Genomic DNA, 15,249 nt, shown 5'->3' with positions numbered 1-15,249 from the left:
GTAGTATCTCTCCTGTGCAGATACTTCCTGCTCTGCTCAAACAATCTCCCAGGTCTGAATCCACTTTTGGCTTTCTCTCTGGCCTAATTTTGTTTCCCTAGTTTGAATTAATCTCTAGCTCTTCACCAGTAGTGTGACTCTGACCTGAGACATTCATGTGTATCAGCTAATCAATTATATCTTCTCAAAGAAGCCTCTTCCAGAGCCTTCTGAGATGCTCCAATCTGGACTCATTACCTTCAATGCCTTGGTACATAACTCTCATTCTGGGATCGTCCCTCATCATCAATCCTGGGAATTCCTTGACCTCATCTGTATCACCTGTTTCAAGTACCCTATGTTTTCCTCTTCTTTATTTTGGTGGAGCATATCCTCCAGTAACTTCCTAGGGAAGGGTGCATGATAGATAAAATATGACACCTTGCATGTATTAAAATGTCTTTATTCTGCCTTCACAGTTGATTGATAATTTGGCTGGGTATAGAATTCTAGGTTAAATATTGAAGGCACTGCTCCACTGCCTTCCAGATTCCAGTATTGCTTGTGAAAAATCTGAAGCCATTCTGATTCCTAGTCTCTTGTATTTCACACCTCCCTCTCTTCTTCTCTCTCTCTCCCCAATCTTCTCTCTAAGTTCTGAAATTTCACAATGAAGTACCTTATGAAATTAGATTGAAATTGATTCCTTTAGTTCTGGGGAATTTTCTTGACTTATTAACAAATTTCTCCCCTCCATTTTCTCAGTTCTCTCTCTTGGAATCTAACATTTAGCTGTTAAATCTGCTAGAATGACACTCTAATGTTCTTTTCTTTTCTCTCTTATTTTTCATTTCCCTTATCTTTTGCTCTACATGCAAAGATGTTTTCAATTTCATTACCTAACCTTTCTACTGAGTTTATCATTTTGGTGATCATATTTTTAGTATTCAAGAGGGTTTTTTTATTCCTTTTAAAGTGTTCTCTTATTTTAAGATTAAAATATCTTCTCTTATCTCTATGAAAATTTAATGATAATTTTAAAACTATTTTTCTTCTTCCTATATTGTCTCTATTTTTTCCAAGTTATTACTTATGTTTGCATGCTTTGGTAGCTTCCTTTTGTGTATACAGCTTTCCTCAAATTTCTGATATTCTTTGGTTGTCTTCTCACAGTTAAGAGAGCAAAACTGGGCTTCCCTGGTGGTGCAGTGGTTGGGAGTCTGCCTGCCGATGCAGGGGACACAGGTTCGTGCCCCAGTCCGGGAAGATCCCACATGCCATGGAGCATTTGGGCCCGTGAGCCATGGCCGCTGAGCCTGTGCGTCCAGAGCCTGTGCTCCGCAACGGGAGAGGCCACAACAGTGAGAGGCCCGTGTGCCGCAAAAAAAAAAAAAAAAGAGAGAGAGAGAGCAAAACTAAAAAGCTAATTGGGGCTTCCCGTGTGGCACAGTGGTTAAGAATCCGCCTGCCAATGCAGGGGACATGGGTTTGAGCCCAGGTCCGGGAAGGTCCCACATGCTGAGGAGCAAATAAGCCAATGCACCACAACTACTGAGCCCAGATGCTGCAACTACTGAAGACCAGAGCACGTACCTAGACAGTACCTACACAGTACCTAGAGCACGTGCTCTGCAACAAGAGAAGCCACTGCAATGAGAAGCTCGCACACTGCAATGAAGAGTAGCCCCCACTCACTGCAACCAGAGAAAGCCCACACACAGCAACAAAGACCCAACACAGCCAAAGAAATAATTTTTTTTAAAGCGCTAATTGGAAGCTCTGAGTACCTGGGTGGCATTTGCCTAGTGAGCTTAATCATCAGATATTTTGGAGGGAACCTCCAATGCCAGTATGTGATATAATGTGCCAAAAGTTGTTTGATAGCTAACCTGTCGACCATTCTTCCCTCCACTGTTGCTAACAGAACACTATTTTTCTTTTCTTTAGGGCGGTAAATTTGATCAATTCAATGTATGAAACATAGTCCTGTGGGAGCAGCTGGACAGTCTATAACATAGCTTCCAAAAGGCACAGCAATACTTAGCCATGTGTTAGGCAAGCATCAATACCAAAGGAGAGCATCCAGGGGTAGAGAACAGAGCAGAAGTGGCAGGTATGCTCAAAGCCACATAGGTAGCTATATCATGATTCCAGGCTACATCTACCCATTTATAGCAAGACTACAGAAAGTGACAGGGGAGAAGGGGGATTCAAAGGAAGTAGGATGCACCAAAAGGTATCAGGTACCAAGTCACTGGGGAGGGAAACTGAGGTAAAAGCTCACCCTATAAATAAAACCAAAATTAGGGAATGGAAGGGAAAACTACAACTCAGGGATTATCTAGACAGGCAGGGCTCTTGTTGGAAAGCAAGCACTAGGTCGCTGATATTGTTGATTACACTGCCATCATCTTCAGGACTGGCTCAGGAACTGGTGAGGGCCTGAGTCTAATACATGGGATCCATCATCTGCAGAGCTGGAAAAGATACTGAGTAACAAAAATAAGGCAGTGATAGACAACACAGGTGAAAGTAAAATCTAGAGCATCCTAAAGAGGGTAAATAATTCACTAAGGGCAACATGGTTAAAGCAAAAGGGAAAGGCTCAGGGCTGGTAATCAGTTATGTGTACCATTATGACCAAACTTACTGTAAAATATGAAAATACTTCCATGTTAGTTTGCAAACAGCAGCTGCAATGAGCCTTCAAAGTGTCCCCCTCCCCTCACCCCTCTCCCTCCCTGATGTCCCCAGTGTCCAGATCATCTCATGACCCAGCATATAAACAGTCCAGCAGAAGGCCTTCTGGACCCTATTCCAACCACTCACCATTCTGATTATCAGTGCTCATGCATCATCAGTTATTAAATATTTTGCTATGTTCCTGAGAGGCTTAACCTGAATTGTGAAAATAATAAATATGCACCTGTCTGATGTATTCGACTGCACACAAGTGAACAAGTTCATAAATGTTTCTGTATTAGCAACCAACTGTTTAGTACCTTTTGCATGTGAGTGCAAATATATTCTAAGAAGTCATGGAAAGAATTTTCATCAATAGAGGCACCTTCCTCACAGTGATATGGGGCAACTTCAAGGTTCTCTGGTCTAAAGAGCTATCTTTTATAATCCTTCTGAGTCTATGAGACATCTGTAGTGTTTACCAACCTGACAAGGCCCAGTAAAACACTTTCAACTTTAAGATACAAATTTAACTCTGGACTTGGACTTCTGTTAAAACTCCATGTTCTCCAATGATTTCACCAAAATGAGAATAGAAGGAATTACATACTTTTAGGCATAATCCATAAGGACAAAGAGATGAGAAGAAGAGATAACCACCACAAAAATGAAGAAAGCAGAGGGAAGAGTAGTAACTTACTTGGAAAACCTGAGAAGTTTGAATCCTAAGCTGGTTGTGGAGAAAGTCAAGAATCAAAGCAAATTACACTGCATGAACACCAAAAGGCTCAGGAATTGGCAGGACCAGGTGTCTCTGGAAGTACAAAAAGGAGGGTGGTCATATGAAAATGGGACTAAAAATATGAAGACAGGTTGAAAATCCAGTTAAGGAGCTAGAAAACCCTACAACTCTTCTCCCAACTGTGGTCAAGCAACTATGGCAAAGATCATCAAAAAATACTGAAGGTTTACTGTCTAGAAAGGGTAAAACAGAGGATCTATGGATTGAAGGCACAAATGAGAGCAAGGATTTTGTACTAAAACAGGGAGATAATTTTGCAAAACAACAAAGCCACAGACTGACAATGAAGACCGTTTTTATTTTTAAGTTCAACTAGTAATCAAAGTAATATAAATTAAAACAGCAAGATGTAATTTTTTCCCTATTAAATTGGCAAAGACTAACGACATTACCTAGTGTTAATGAGAATGCAGGAAAATAAACTCTTTCACATTCTGCTAGTGGAGGGTAAATTGTTATAAATTTTTCTGATAGTTATATATATTAGGTCACTTATTTGTTATTCTGCCTCAGTTATTCTGCTATTGATTCCTTCAAGTATATTTTTCATTTCAGATATTGCATTGCTCATCTCTGTTTGTTCTCTAGTTCTTCTAGGCCTTGTTAAACATTTCTTGCATCCTCTTGATCTTTGCTTCCATTCTTTTTCCAAGATCCTGGACTGTCTTCACTATCATTATTCTGAATTATTTTTCCAGAAGGTTGCCTGTCTCTACTTCACTTAGTTGTTCTTCTGGGGTTTTTAATCTTGTTCCTTCATCTGGCACATATTCCTCTGCCATTTCATTTTGTCTGTCTTCCTGTGATTGCGGTTTCCATTTTGCTGGCTGCAGGATTGTAATTCTTCTTGCTTCTGCTGTCCACCCTCTGATGGATGAAGCTATCTAATAGGCTTGCGTAGGATTCCTGATAGCAGGGACTGGTGGTGGGTGGAGCTGGGGTCTTGTCCCTCTTGTGGGCAGGGCTGTGCTCAATAAGACTTTAATCCGCTTGTCTGCTGATTAGTGAAGCTGTGTTCCCTCCTTGTTGGTTGTTTGGCCTGAGGTTTCCCAGCACTGGAGCCTACAGGCCATTGGATGGGGATAATAATGGCCTCTAGAAGGACTCACGCCAGTGAGTACTTCTTAGAACTGCTGCTGTCAGTGTCTTTGTCCCCACAGTAAGCCACAGCCACCCCCTGCCTCTGCAGGAGACCCTCTAATACCAGCAGGTAGATCTGGCCCAGTTTCTTATTGGGTCACTGCTTTTCTCCCCTGGGTCCTGGTGCTCACAGGTCCTTGCTCATGCCCTCCAAGGGTGGAGTTTCTGTTTTCCCCAGTCCTGTGTAATTCCTGCAATCAAACCCTGCTTGCCTTCAAAGCCAGATTCTCTGGGGGCTCCTCCTTCTGTTGCCAGACTCGCAGGCTGAGAAGCCTAATGTGGGGCTCAGAACTTTCACTGCAGTGGGAAAACTTCTGTGGTATATTTGAAAAAGAATAGATACATGTATATGTATAACTGAATCACTTTGCTGTACACCTGAAACTAACACAACACTGTTAATCAACTATACTCCAATATAAAATAAAAACTTTTTTTTAAAGGAAAATATCAATAGTAACACTGGATCCTGGGGTGTGGGGGAGCAGGTAGAGTAGGGTAAGGATAGGAGAATTCTCATTGCATATTATTTTGTACCTTTTGAATTCTGTGTCTTGTGAGTGCTTTACATATACTCCTATCACCACACATACACACACACAAAAAAATTTTTTTTAATAAAAATGTTTTTTAAAATATTTTAAATCATTGTAAAAGAATGTATATTTAATGACATGGAAAATGTTCATGATAAACTGTTAAGAGAAAATAATAGGTTATAAAACAGAAATGTATATATAATCCAAAACTAGTAATCATGTATGCATAGGGGGAAAAAAGCCTGACAAGGTATAATCAAAAGCTTTTCTTTTGCAGCTAGAAAGAAATGTTCGCTTTAAATGGATATTATACATAGCTATAAAAAAGACATAACAAAATAAACACATAACAACATAAATAAATCTCAGACATAATTTTAAATAAAAGAAGTCACACAAAAAAGTGTTTATTATATTCCATTTACAGGCTGTTCAAGAAGAGGCAAAATTTATGTTAATAGAGGCCAGATTGGTGAGTACCTATGTGGGAAGAATGGCTATGATTGGAAAGGGGCATGAGATAGTCTTCTAGAGTGTCAGAAATATTCCATGTCTTGATCTAGGGGGTGGTTACATAGGTGTATACATATGTACAATTACCTTGAGTTATGCACTCAAGATTTGGTCACTTTATGAATGTTATATCTCAATTTTAAAAATTAAGTCTAGAAGGATATATTTCCAGACAAATACACACAAAGATACTATGAGAGTTATGTATGCCATATCTCAAGAGAAAAATAATGAGGATGTTCCAGAGAACATGCAATGGTAGAGTAAAGAGGATGGACTTTGGAGTCAGATAGACCTAGGTTTGAATTCCAGCCCTGCCACTTATCAGCTCTGTGAATCTGGGCAAGTTATTCAACTTCCCTCTGTCTCAGATTCCTCACCTGTAAAAATGGGAACAATAAGAGTACTGACCTCAGAGGATTATTGGAAGAATCAAATGAGATAATGTAGGTGAAGTGCTTAAACGAGTAAATGGGTAATAGAAGGTATTCAGTAAAAATTTCTTCTGCTGCTAAAGGTAAATGTAGAAATTCTTTTTTCTGATCCAACACAGGAGCATGCCCATGCATGAGCCCCCACTCACACATACACATGCATGCATGTACACACACGCACAGACACATCCACACACACAGATCCTCTACAAATGTCTCTATTCTATTGTCAAAATTACGAAGAAACAAAGCAAAAAGAAAAGAGACTAACAGCCAGGATTATACCATTTCCAGGAAAAATATAAAGTATTAGACAAAAATATTTTAAATTATGCATATTTCAATTTGCATAAAACGTTTTGTGAACTTTCCAATGAAATTTTCAAAAATCCCAACAGCAAAGAACATGTTTCAATATTCATCATCAGTATTCAAAATTATCACTTGGGGATGAACAACAAGGTCCTACTGTATAGCACAGAGGACTATACTCAGTATCCTATAATAAACTATAATGGAAAAGAATATTTAAAAAAAGAATATATACACACACAACTGAATCACTTTGCTGTACAGCAGAAATTAACACAACATTGTAAATCAACTATACTTCAATTTAAAAAAAATTTTTTAAGTCATCACTTAAAAAGATTTTCCTGTTGGTCCAGTGGTAAAGAATCTACCTTCCAATGCAGGGGACATGGGTTTGATCCCTGGTCAGGGAACTAGGTCCCCACATGCTGCAGGGCAGCTAAGCCCGTGTGCCACAACTACTGAGCTTATGCGCCTCAACTAGAGAGCCCATGTGCCGTAAACTACAGAGCCCACACGCTCTGGAACCCACGTGCCACAACTACAGAGCCCACGTACCCTGGAGCCTGCTCGCCACAACCAGAGAAGAGAAAACCCACACACCACAGCTAGAGAGAAGCCCACATGCCAGAATGAAAGATCCCGCGTGCCGCAACAAAGATCCTGCATGCCACAACTAAGACCTGACGCAGCCAAATAAATAAATAAATAATCACTTAGAATTTCAAATAGAAAACTGAAAAATGCATCAGAAAAGAGACATACAAGTTTGTAAATGCAATTGTCTTCCCTTATTGGAGTGGTTAAGATCAATCATTAACTATGCAGTGATAAAAATAAATAAATCTTCATTTGTAATACTAAAAAATGCTGAAACACACCCTGGGATTCTTTTGCCTGGGCCAAAGGGAAGAAAACCATAATAACTCTTTTTCATAGATTATTAATCAGAATTGTACTCCTGGCCTGGGAACCAGAAGTATATCGGTGGATCAGTGGCTAAAAGAGCCAGCATTCTGAAGAGAATTTTCAAATTGTAAGTGAATGTAGCACAAGTTTAACAACTGAATTATGCAAACAAATTGATGATAAAATCCTTTGAAGGAGACTCCTGTAAAGAATTTTCATTGGCAGACAATGAAAATTTTAAAGCAATGTACAATATTTTAGGGATAATTCAAACCCTAAGAAATAAAAAGACAAAGATCTTCCCATGTTCAAAGTTTAAAACCCAGGTTATTTGTGATTTTTGTTTTGTCACTAAACACCAATAGTTTAATTTTCTGAGGGAGAGACAAGAAGACACACTAATAGAAATACACAAATCTCATGTTAGTCAATAATATCAATAATAGTCAAGGACTTCCCTGGTGGCACAGTGGTTAAGAATCTGCCTGCCAATGCAAGGGACATGGGTTCAACCCCTGGTCTGAGAAGATCCCACATGCCGTGGAGCAACTAAGCCCGTGCGCCACAACTGCTGAGCCTGCACTCTGGAGGCCACAAGCCACAACTACTGAGCCCGCATGCTGCAACTACTAAAGCCCGCACACCTAGAGCCAGTGCTCTGTAGCAAGAGAAGCCACCACAATGAGAAGCTCACACACCACAATGAAGAGTAGCCCCTGCTCACCACAACTAGAGAAATCCCACACATAGCAATGAAGACCCAATGCAACCAAAAATAAATAAATAAATTTATTTTTTAAAAATAATCAGAATCTATATCCTACTTCCTCTGTGCCAGACACTGCTCTAAGTGCTTTTCATGTATCTACTAATTTAATAAGGTAGATAGTATCACTAGCCTCACTTTACAGACAAAGATACAAGGAATAGAGGGATTAAGTAACTTTACCAAGTCGCACACTAATAAATGACAGAACCATGATCTGAATTCAGTCTTCAGACTCCAATATCAATGGTCTTACCACTCAGCCATTTAATTAAAGATATTAAAAAGTATGTAAATTCAGTGATGTCAAGTACCCTTGATATAATGTGATGAGAATGGCACTCTCCTCTGTGGTCATCCTCCCCCAAACATCAGACAACCTCAAATTGATAGACATTCTACAAAACACTACTCAAAACTGTCAATGTCATCAAAAACAAGGTAAGTCCAAAAGACTGTCACAGGCCTAGCTAAGACAGCACTAGAACTAAATGTAATGTATTGTGGATGAAATTCTGGAATAGAAAATGGACATTAACCATAAACAAGATGAAAAGACAACACTCAGAATGGGAGAAAATATTTGCAAATGAAGCAATTGACAAAGGATTAATCTCCAAAACTTACAAGCAGCTCATGCAGCTAAATATCAAAAAACCAAACAACCCAATCCAAAAATGGGCAGAAGACCTAAATAGACATTTTTCCAAAGAAGATATACAGATTGCCAACAAACACATGAAAGAATGCTCAACATCATTAATCATTAGATAAATGAAAATCAAAACTACAATGAGGGATCCCCTGGTGGCGCAGTGGTTGAGAGTTCGCCTGCCGATGCAGGGGACACGGGTTTGTGCCCCTGTCTGGGAAGATCCCACATGCCGTGGAGCGGCTGGGCCCGTGAGCCATGGCCGCTGAGGCTGTGTGTCCGGAGCCTGTGCTCCACAACGGGAGAGGCCACAACAGCGAGAGGCCTGCGTAAGGCAAAAAAAGAAAAAAAAATCTACAAACCATAAATGCTGGAGAGGGTGTGGAGAAAAGGGAACCCTCCTACACTGTTGGTGGGAATGTAAATTGGTACAGCCACTATGGAGAACAGTATGGAGTTTCCTTAAAAAACTAAAAATAGAGCTACCGTATGACCCACCAATTCCACTCCTGAGCATATATCTGGAGAAAACCGTAATTCGAAAAGGCACATGCACCCCAATGTTCATTGCAGCACTATTTACAATAGCCAGGACATGGAAGCAACCCAAATGTCCGTCAAGAGGAATGGATAAAGAAGATGTGGTAAAGGGACTTCCCTGGCAGTCCAGTGGTTAAGACTCCGTGCTTCCACTGCAGGGGGCGTGGGTTCGATCCCTGGTTGGGGAACTAAGATCCTGCATGCCGCATAGCATGGAAAAAAAACAAAAAAGAAAAAGAAAAAGAAAAAGAGAAAGAAAAAAAGATGTGGTACATACTTGCAATGGAATATTACTCAGCCATAAAAAAAGAATGAAATAATGCCATTTGCAGCAACATGGGTAGAACTAGAGATTGTCATACTGAGTGAAGTAAGTCAGACAGAGAAAGACAAATATCATATGATATTGCTTATACATGGAATCTTAACAAAAGGGTACAAATGAACTTATCTACAAATCAGAAATAGAGTTACAGATGTAGGAAACAAACTCATGGTTACCAGGGGGTAAGGTGGGGAGGGATAAATTGAGAGATTGGGACTGACATATACATACTACTATATATAAAATAGATAACTATTAAGGACATACTGTATAGCACAGGGAACTCTACTCAATACTCTGTAATGGTCTATATGGGAAAAGAATCTAAAAAAGACTGGATATATGTGTATGTATGACAGATTCACTTTACTGTACACCTGAAATTAACACAGCTTTGTAAATCAACTATACTCCAATAAAAATTTTTGAAAAATTACAAAAACTTTTAAAAATGTGTGTTACAAATAAAAACAGTTTGCATAAACCCTTCTTTAAAAAAATGTAAATCTAAAACTATTAAAAAAATCAACAGGTTATTTCTTTAAAAGTATATAACCAAATATATGATTTTTACTTACCATCTCCACTCATCCCTTGAGGCACTTCTTGGTGAGATATCCAATAGATAAGCAGCTAGTGTCAGAAAAACACAAAGAGGGAAAAAAATGAGAGGTTTTCTTTCCCATGCCAGAGAACTAATTCCAGGCAAAGAGGGTGGCTTTTATCTTGTTGCCCTTGGAGAAAGTCCTCTGGGATCTAGCCAAAAGACCTGAAGGCAAATGAAAATAATCTTTATTTTTCCATCTCTTTCACCAACAAGGATGTGATTTGTGCCCTACCCCCAACCTAAGGACATTTTTCTTTTTTTACGCTACACGGGCCTCTCACTGTTGTGGCCTCTCCCAGTGCGGAGCACAGGCTATGGACGAGCGGGCCCAGCGGCCATGGCCCATGGGCCCGGCCGCTGCACGGCACGTGGGATCCTCCCAGACCAGGGCACGAACCCGCGTCCCCTGCATCGGCAGGCTGACCCCCAACCACTGAGCCACCAGGGAAGCCCAGGACCTTTTTTAACAATGGTTATTTCCATGTTTCCTGTTCATTAGAGTTACTAGTATACAAAACAGACCTTTCATACAGTATTTCCAGGCACCAAGTGCAATATGCAGTTTTATTCAGTAATATATTGGATACTCCAGAAAACCAACTCAGACTAAACCCTGAGATGACAGCAGGAAGTCCCCTCTGTTAACTCAAGGAGAAGGCCCAAACCAGAATGTAATGGAAGAAGGTTTTTTAAAATTATTATCATTATTTTATTCTTGGCTGCATTGGGTCTTCGTTGCTGTGTGCAGGTTTTCTCTAGTTGCTGCAAGCAGGGGCTACTCTTCATTGCGGTGTGTGGGCTTCTCATTGCGGTGGCTTCTCTTTTGTGGAGCACAGGCCTTAGGCATGCGGGCTTCAGTAGTTGTGGCATGCAGGCTCAGTAGTTGGGGCTGGTGGGCTCTACAGCGCAGGCTCAGTAGTTGTGGTTCATGGGCTTAGCTGCTCTGCGGCATGTGGGATCTTCCCGGACCGGAGCTTGAACCCGTGTCCGCTGCATTGGCAGGAGGATTGTTAACCACTCTACCACTAGGGAAGTCCCTGGAAGAAGGCTTTTGCAACCAGATGACTCCTGATAGGTGGGGAAGAGTTAGCCAGGAAACAAGCAATCCGGGCAGAAAGAGAAACATGTGCAAAGGCCTAGTGGCAAGAGGACACAGTGAATTTGAAGTTTTCAGAACTGCAGTAATTTAGCCCTGGAGTACAAAGTATATGATGGGAAGTGGAAGAAATGAGGCTGGAAAGATAACACATCAAATATGTTTCAGGATATATTTCAGGAAAGAAGAGTCTATTGTGAACAAATATGAAGTCACATGTGCAAGAAAACTAAGTGTATATGCAGGAATAGACTTCAGACAGGCTTCTGGCCTGGGATGGTATACCTGGGAAACTCACCTTCAAGTCACTCAGTGTCTCAGTAAAGAACTTTCATAAATAGAATGTTTAAATATGTTGTGTTATATACATACTAAGGACTACTATACAGCAGTGAAAATGAATAAATTATAGCAATACCACCAACATGGATGAATCTTAAAAACAGTGGGCAAGTGGGCTTCCCTGGTGGCGCAGTGGTTGAGAATCCACCTGCCGATGCAGGGGACACAGGTTCGTGCCCCGGTCCGGGAAGATCCCACATGCCGCGGAGCGTCTGGGCCCGTGAGCCATGGCCGCTGAGCCTGTGCGTCCGGAGCCTGTGCTCCGCAACAGGAGAGGCCACAACAGTGAGAGGCCCGCTTACCACAAAAAACAAACAAACAAAAAAAAACAGTGGGCAAGTCACAGAAGAATACATAAGGTATGATTCCATTTATATAGCATTCAAAAATAGTGACAGATGTTAACTAGATTTATTATAGTGATCATTTCACAGTAAAGTTGACCCTTGAACAACACAGGGGTTAGGGATGCCAATCCCCTCAGAGTTGAAAATCTGCATATAATTTACAGTTGGCCCAATATATCCATGGTTCCACAACTATGGATTTAACTAACTGTGGATCATGTAGTACTATAGTACGTATTTACTGAAAAAAATCCATGTACAAGTGGATCTGTGCAATCCAAACCTCTGTTGTTCAAGGGTCAAGAAATATACAAATATCAAATCATTATGGTATACCCCTGAAACTGTTATGTGTCAATTATACCTCAATAAAAATAAAGTTCAAAAACTGGCAAAACTAAGTAATACATTATTTATAGACACAAAAGAGGTAAAAACTTATGAAGAATAAAAGGAATGATCACCCCAAAATTTGGAATAGAGGTTAACTGGGGGGAAGGAAATAGAATGAGAAGGATACATATCATGCTTCAAAAACACTGGAAACACTACTTGTTAGCTGAGTGATGAGTACATAGTTATTTACATTTATAATTTTTTAAAGTACATATATATACTTTTACATGAGTATTATATTTCAGAAGTAAGAAAGATAATAACGAGTTTAAGTATGAGTTTAAAAAAATGAAGCAGCCCTAGGTTTATAGAGTAATATCCCAAATTTGCTACTTAATAACTAGGTGGCAAGTTATTTTCTGTGCATCTCAGTTTCTTGATCTGCAGAAATGGGAAACTGAGTCTCACAGAGATTAATAGTATTTCTAATACCTACCTCTCAAGATTATTATGAGGATTAAATGAAATAACATATGTGAAAGCACTTAGAACAATTCCCGGCACATAATAAGTAATCAATAAACATTAGGTATCTCCATTATTTTTATTATTGTAGCAGATATTTAATAAATGCTAATTCCCCTTCTGTCTTTTCTTTCAGAAAGAGAAGAGGAACCAGTACAAATGAAGGTCCATTCTGAACTCCAGTAGAAGAATCAAGCAGAGCCATTAGTGTTTATAGTTTGCTGCACTACTACTGTATTTCTTCACTTCTTAAATTCACATTTTGTGGCGTTTAAATGTTTCTAAAATTGGGATTGCGTGATTTAATCAGTGTATGATTTAATACAGGTTTTTCCTCCTAGAAACCTCTTATTAAAATGAAGATGTGTCTTACAATTGATTGTGTCTCAGAATCGAGGAAATAAAGTAATTATGCTGTTGCCATAGCAGGCATGACAGATTTAAGACAAGAATAGCTAAGCAACTACAGAGTAGAGTCCAAGCCTTAGATTTTATGTGTTATAGCAAATTCACCACAATGGTCATAATCTTTATAAGATTGTGAGTTTTCTATTAGCAGTTTGATTGCCCCCAAGTCTCTGCAGCCACTGGCTACACGTGAGTCAAACTGCTTTGGCCCCCACCTTTTGCTGGTTCTAAACCCTCAGAGCCAAGCTTCAGGGCTTAAGCACACCACCACCCCATGCCACCAAGTCTCCCCAGTCACTTCTTCGAGCCTTCTATGATCAGGACCAGCCCTTACATGTGCTTCTAATCTGTTCTCTCTATGGATGTCCAGTCTGTGCCCAGTCCCTTGAGGGAAAGTGTATCTCCTAGTACTCAAAATCTGAACATCCTCCAGATAAATTTTCCTGCTTAATTAAGGGTCAAGTAATCTGGGTCCCTTACAGACATTTTAATAGCAGTCTACACCTTTGTTGAAACTGCATGTAATTCAGGAAGTGTGTTGGCTGGGGAGGAGGGTGATAGTGAGAAGCAAGTGTCAAAATGTCTTTTTACAACCCCCTGTTCCCTTTTAAGGAATACTCCTAATTTCTAGATGCTGACTAGAGAAACACACCAAACCCTGGGTTCCTTAGCAGAGCACAGACAACCTATTTCTACCAGCCCATAACTGACCAAGTCTTTACTGACTCATGTGCCAGCTTCAACAACATTCTTCTCTTAGATGACTCTCTAATGTTGTCCCCAGGACTTACCATCCAACCTGCTATCCTCCAACATGTAAGGAGAAAAAACAAAATCAAAACTTCTGGGAAGGGATAATCTGTTCCCCTCACTTTCCTCAGCCAAATGAAAAAAGGGAATGAGAACACCTTCTGTTGTGAAATTCCCCCTAAAGTCTCCTCATACTGCCCTTTATTTAGTTTAGTTCTTGGGCTTCTTTGCCCTTCATCTTCAGCATTATGAGGGTAGTTTCTGGTTCAGAGTCTGAGAAAATTCTTGGAACCACTAGTGTTTCTGCAAGCATCAAAAGAAAAGTCCATTCTCTGGAACAAAATAGTGTTTAAAGAGCCCTTACTACCCTTTGTAGGTCTTTATATATACAGCCTTCATGTTTCCAACAGGAAGAATCTTCATTTTTAATCTAGGGAAGTTCCTATATCTTTTGATTATTTTCTTTTCCCTTCTCTTCACCCCTCCACTTCCATCGAATGATGGAATCCCTCTGAGGATTCATACGTAAAATTCCTCCTAACAAGCCCCTTCATCCCATACATATCATCTCATGCAAATGCAGAGAGGAGAACATTAGTTCTTCAGATTCAACCAGATTCTGAATATTAATTTGATTCCCCCAAGGATTCCTGCTACAATTATATACACCACCAAAGAGAGTGAATAACTCTCCAACTTAAAATAAGCTCCAATTTAATATCCTGATACTATGTTTGGGTTTCAGAGAAGAAAATCCTATGCTATAATATACCTCACTATTTTTTTAAGTTAATTAGCCCATGTAGAAGGGCTGCTGAAAGGAAATGTCACCCTGGTTCTAAATGAAGACCAACTCAACTACTGAAATGTGAGGATTGTTACCCATAACCTGTGCAGCTGTAAACTGCAGCAAATATTCCAGTTCATGCTGGAGAATATCTATGGGGAAGGTGACTCACTGCATATATTACAGATGGAGCTGGGCTATGATGTGAGATAGTTATGAAAATAACTTGCAAACTGAAATCAAATATAATATTATGGCTTTCCACAAGAAAAGCCTAACTACCAATTTTCTCCTCCTACTCTTGAAACATTCTTACTGGATTAGGTTTTCAACTATATGCCTTATTTTCAGGCCCAATTAAACATTTAAACATTTTTCCTGTTTTTCAGCTAAAATGAACAAAATGTTCATGGTAATAGTTCTGTCATCATAGAAATAAAGTCCTAGAGAACCCACTA

Source organism: Kogia breviceps, chromosome 8 (genome assembly GCF_026419965.1).
Source record: "Kogia breviceps isolate mKogBre1 chromosome 8, mKogBre1 haplotype 1, whole genome shotgun sequence".
Lineage (NCBI taxonomy): Eukaryota > Metazoa > Chordata > Mammalia > Artiodactyla > Physeteridae > Kogia > Kogia breviceps.
The sequence above is the reverse complement of the archived record's forward strand: the minus strand, read 5'-3'. Positions refer to the sequence as shown.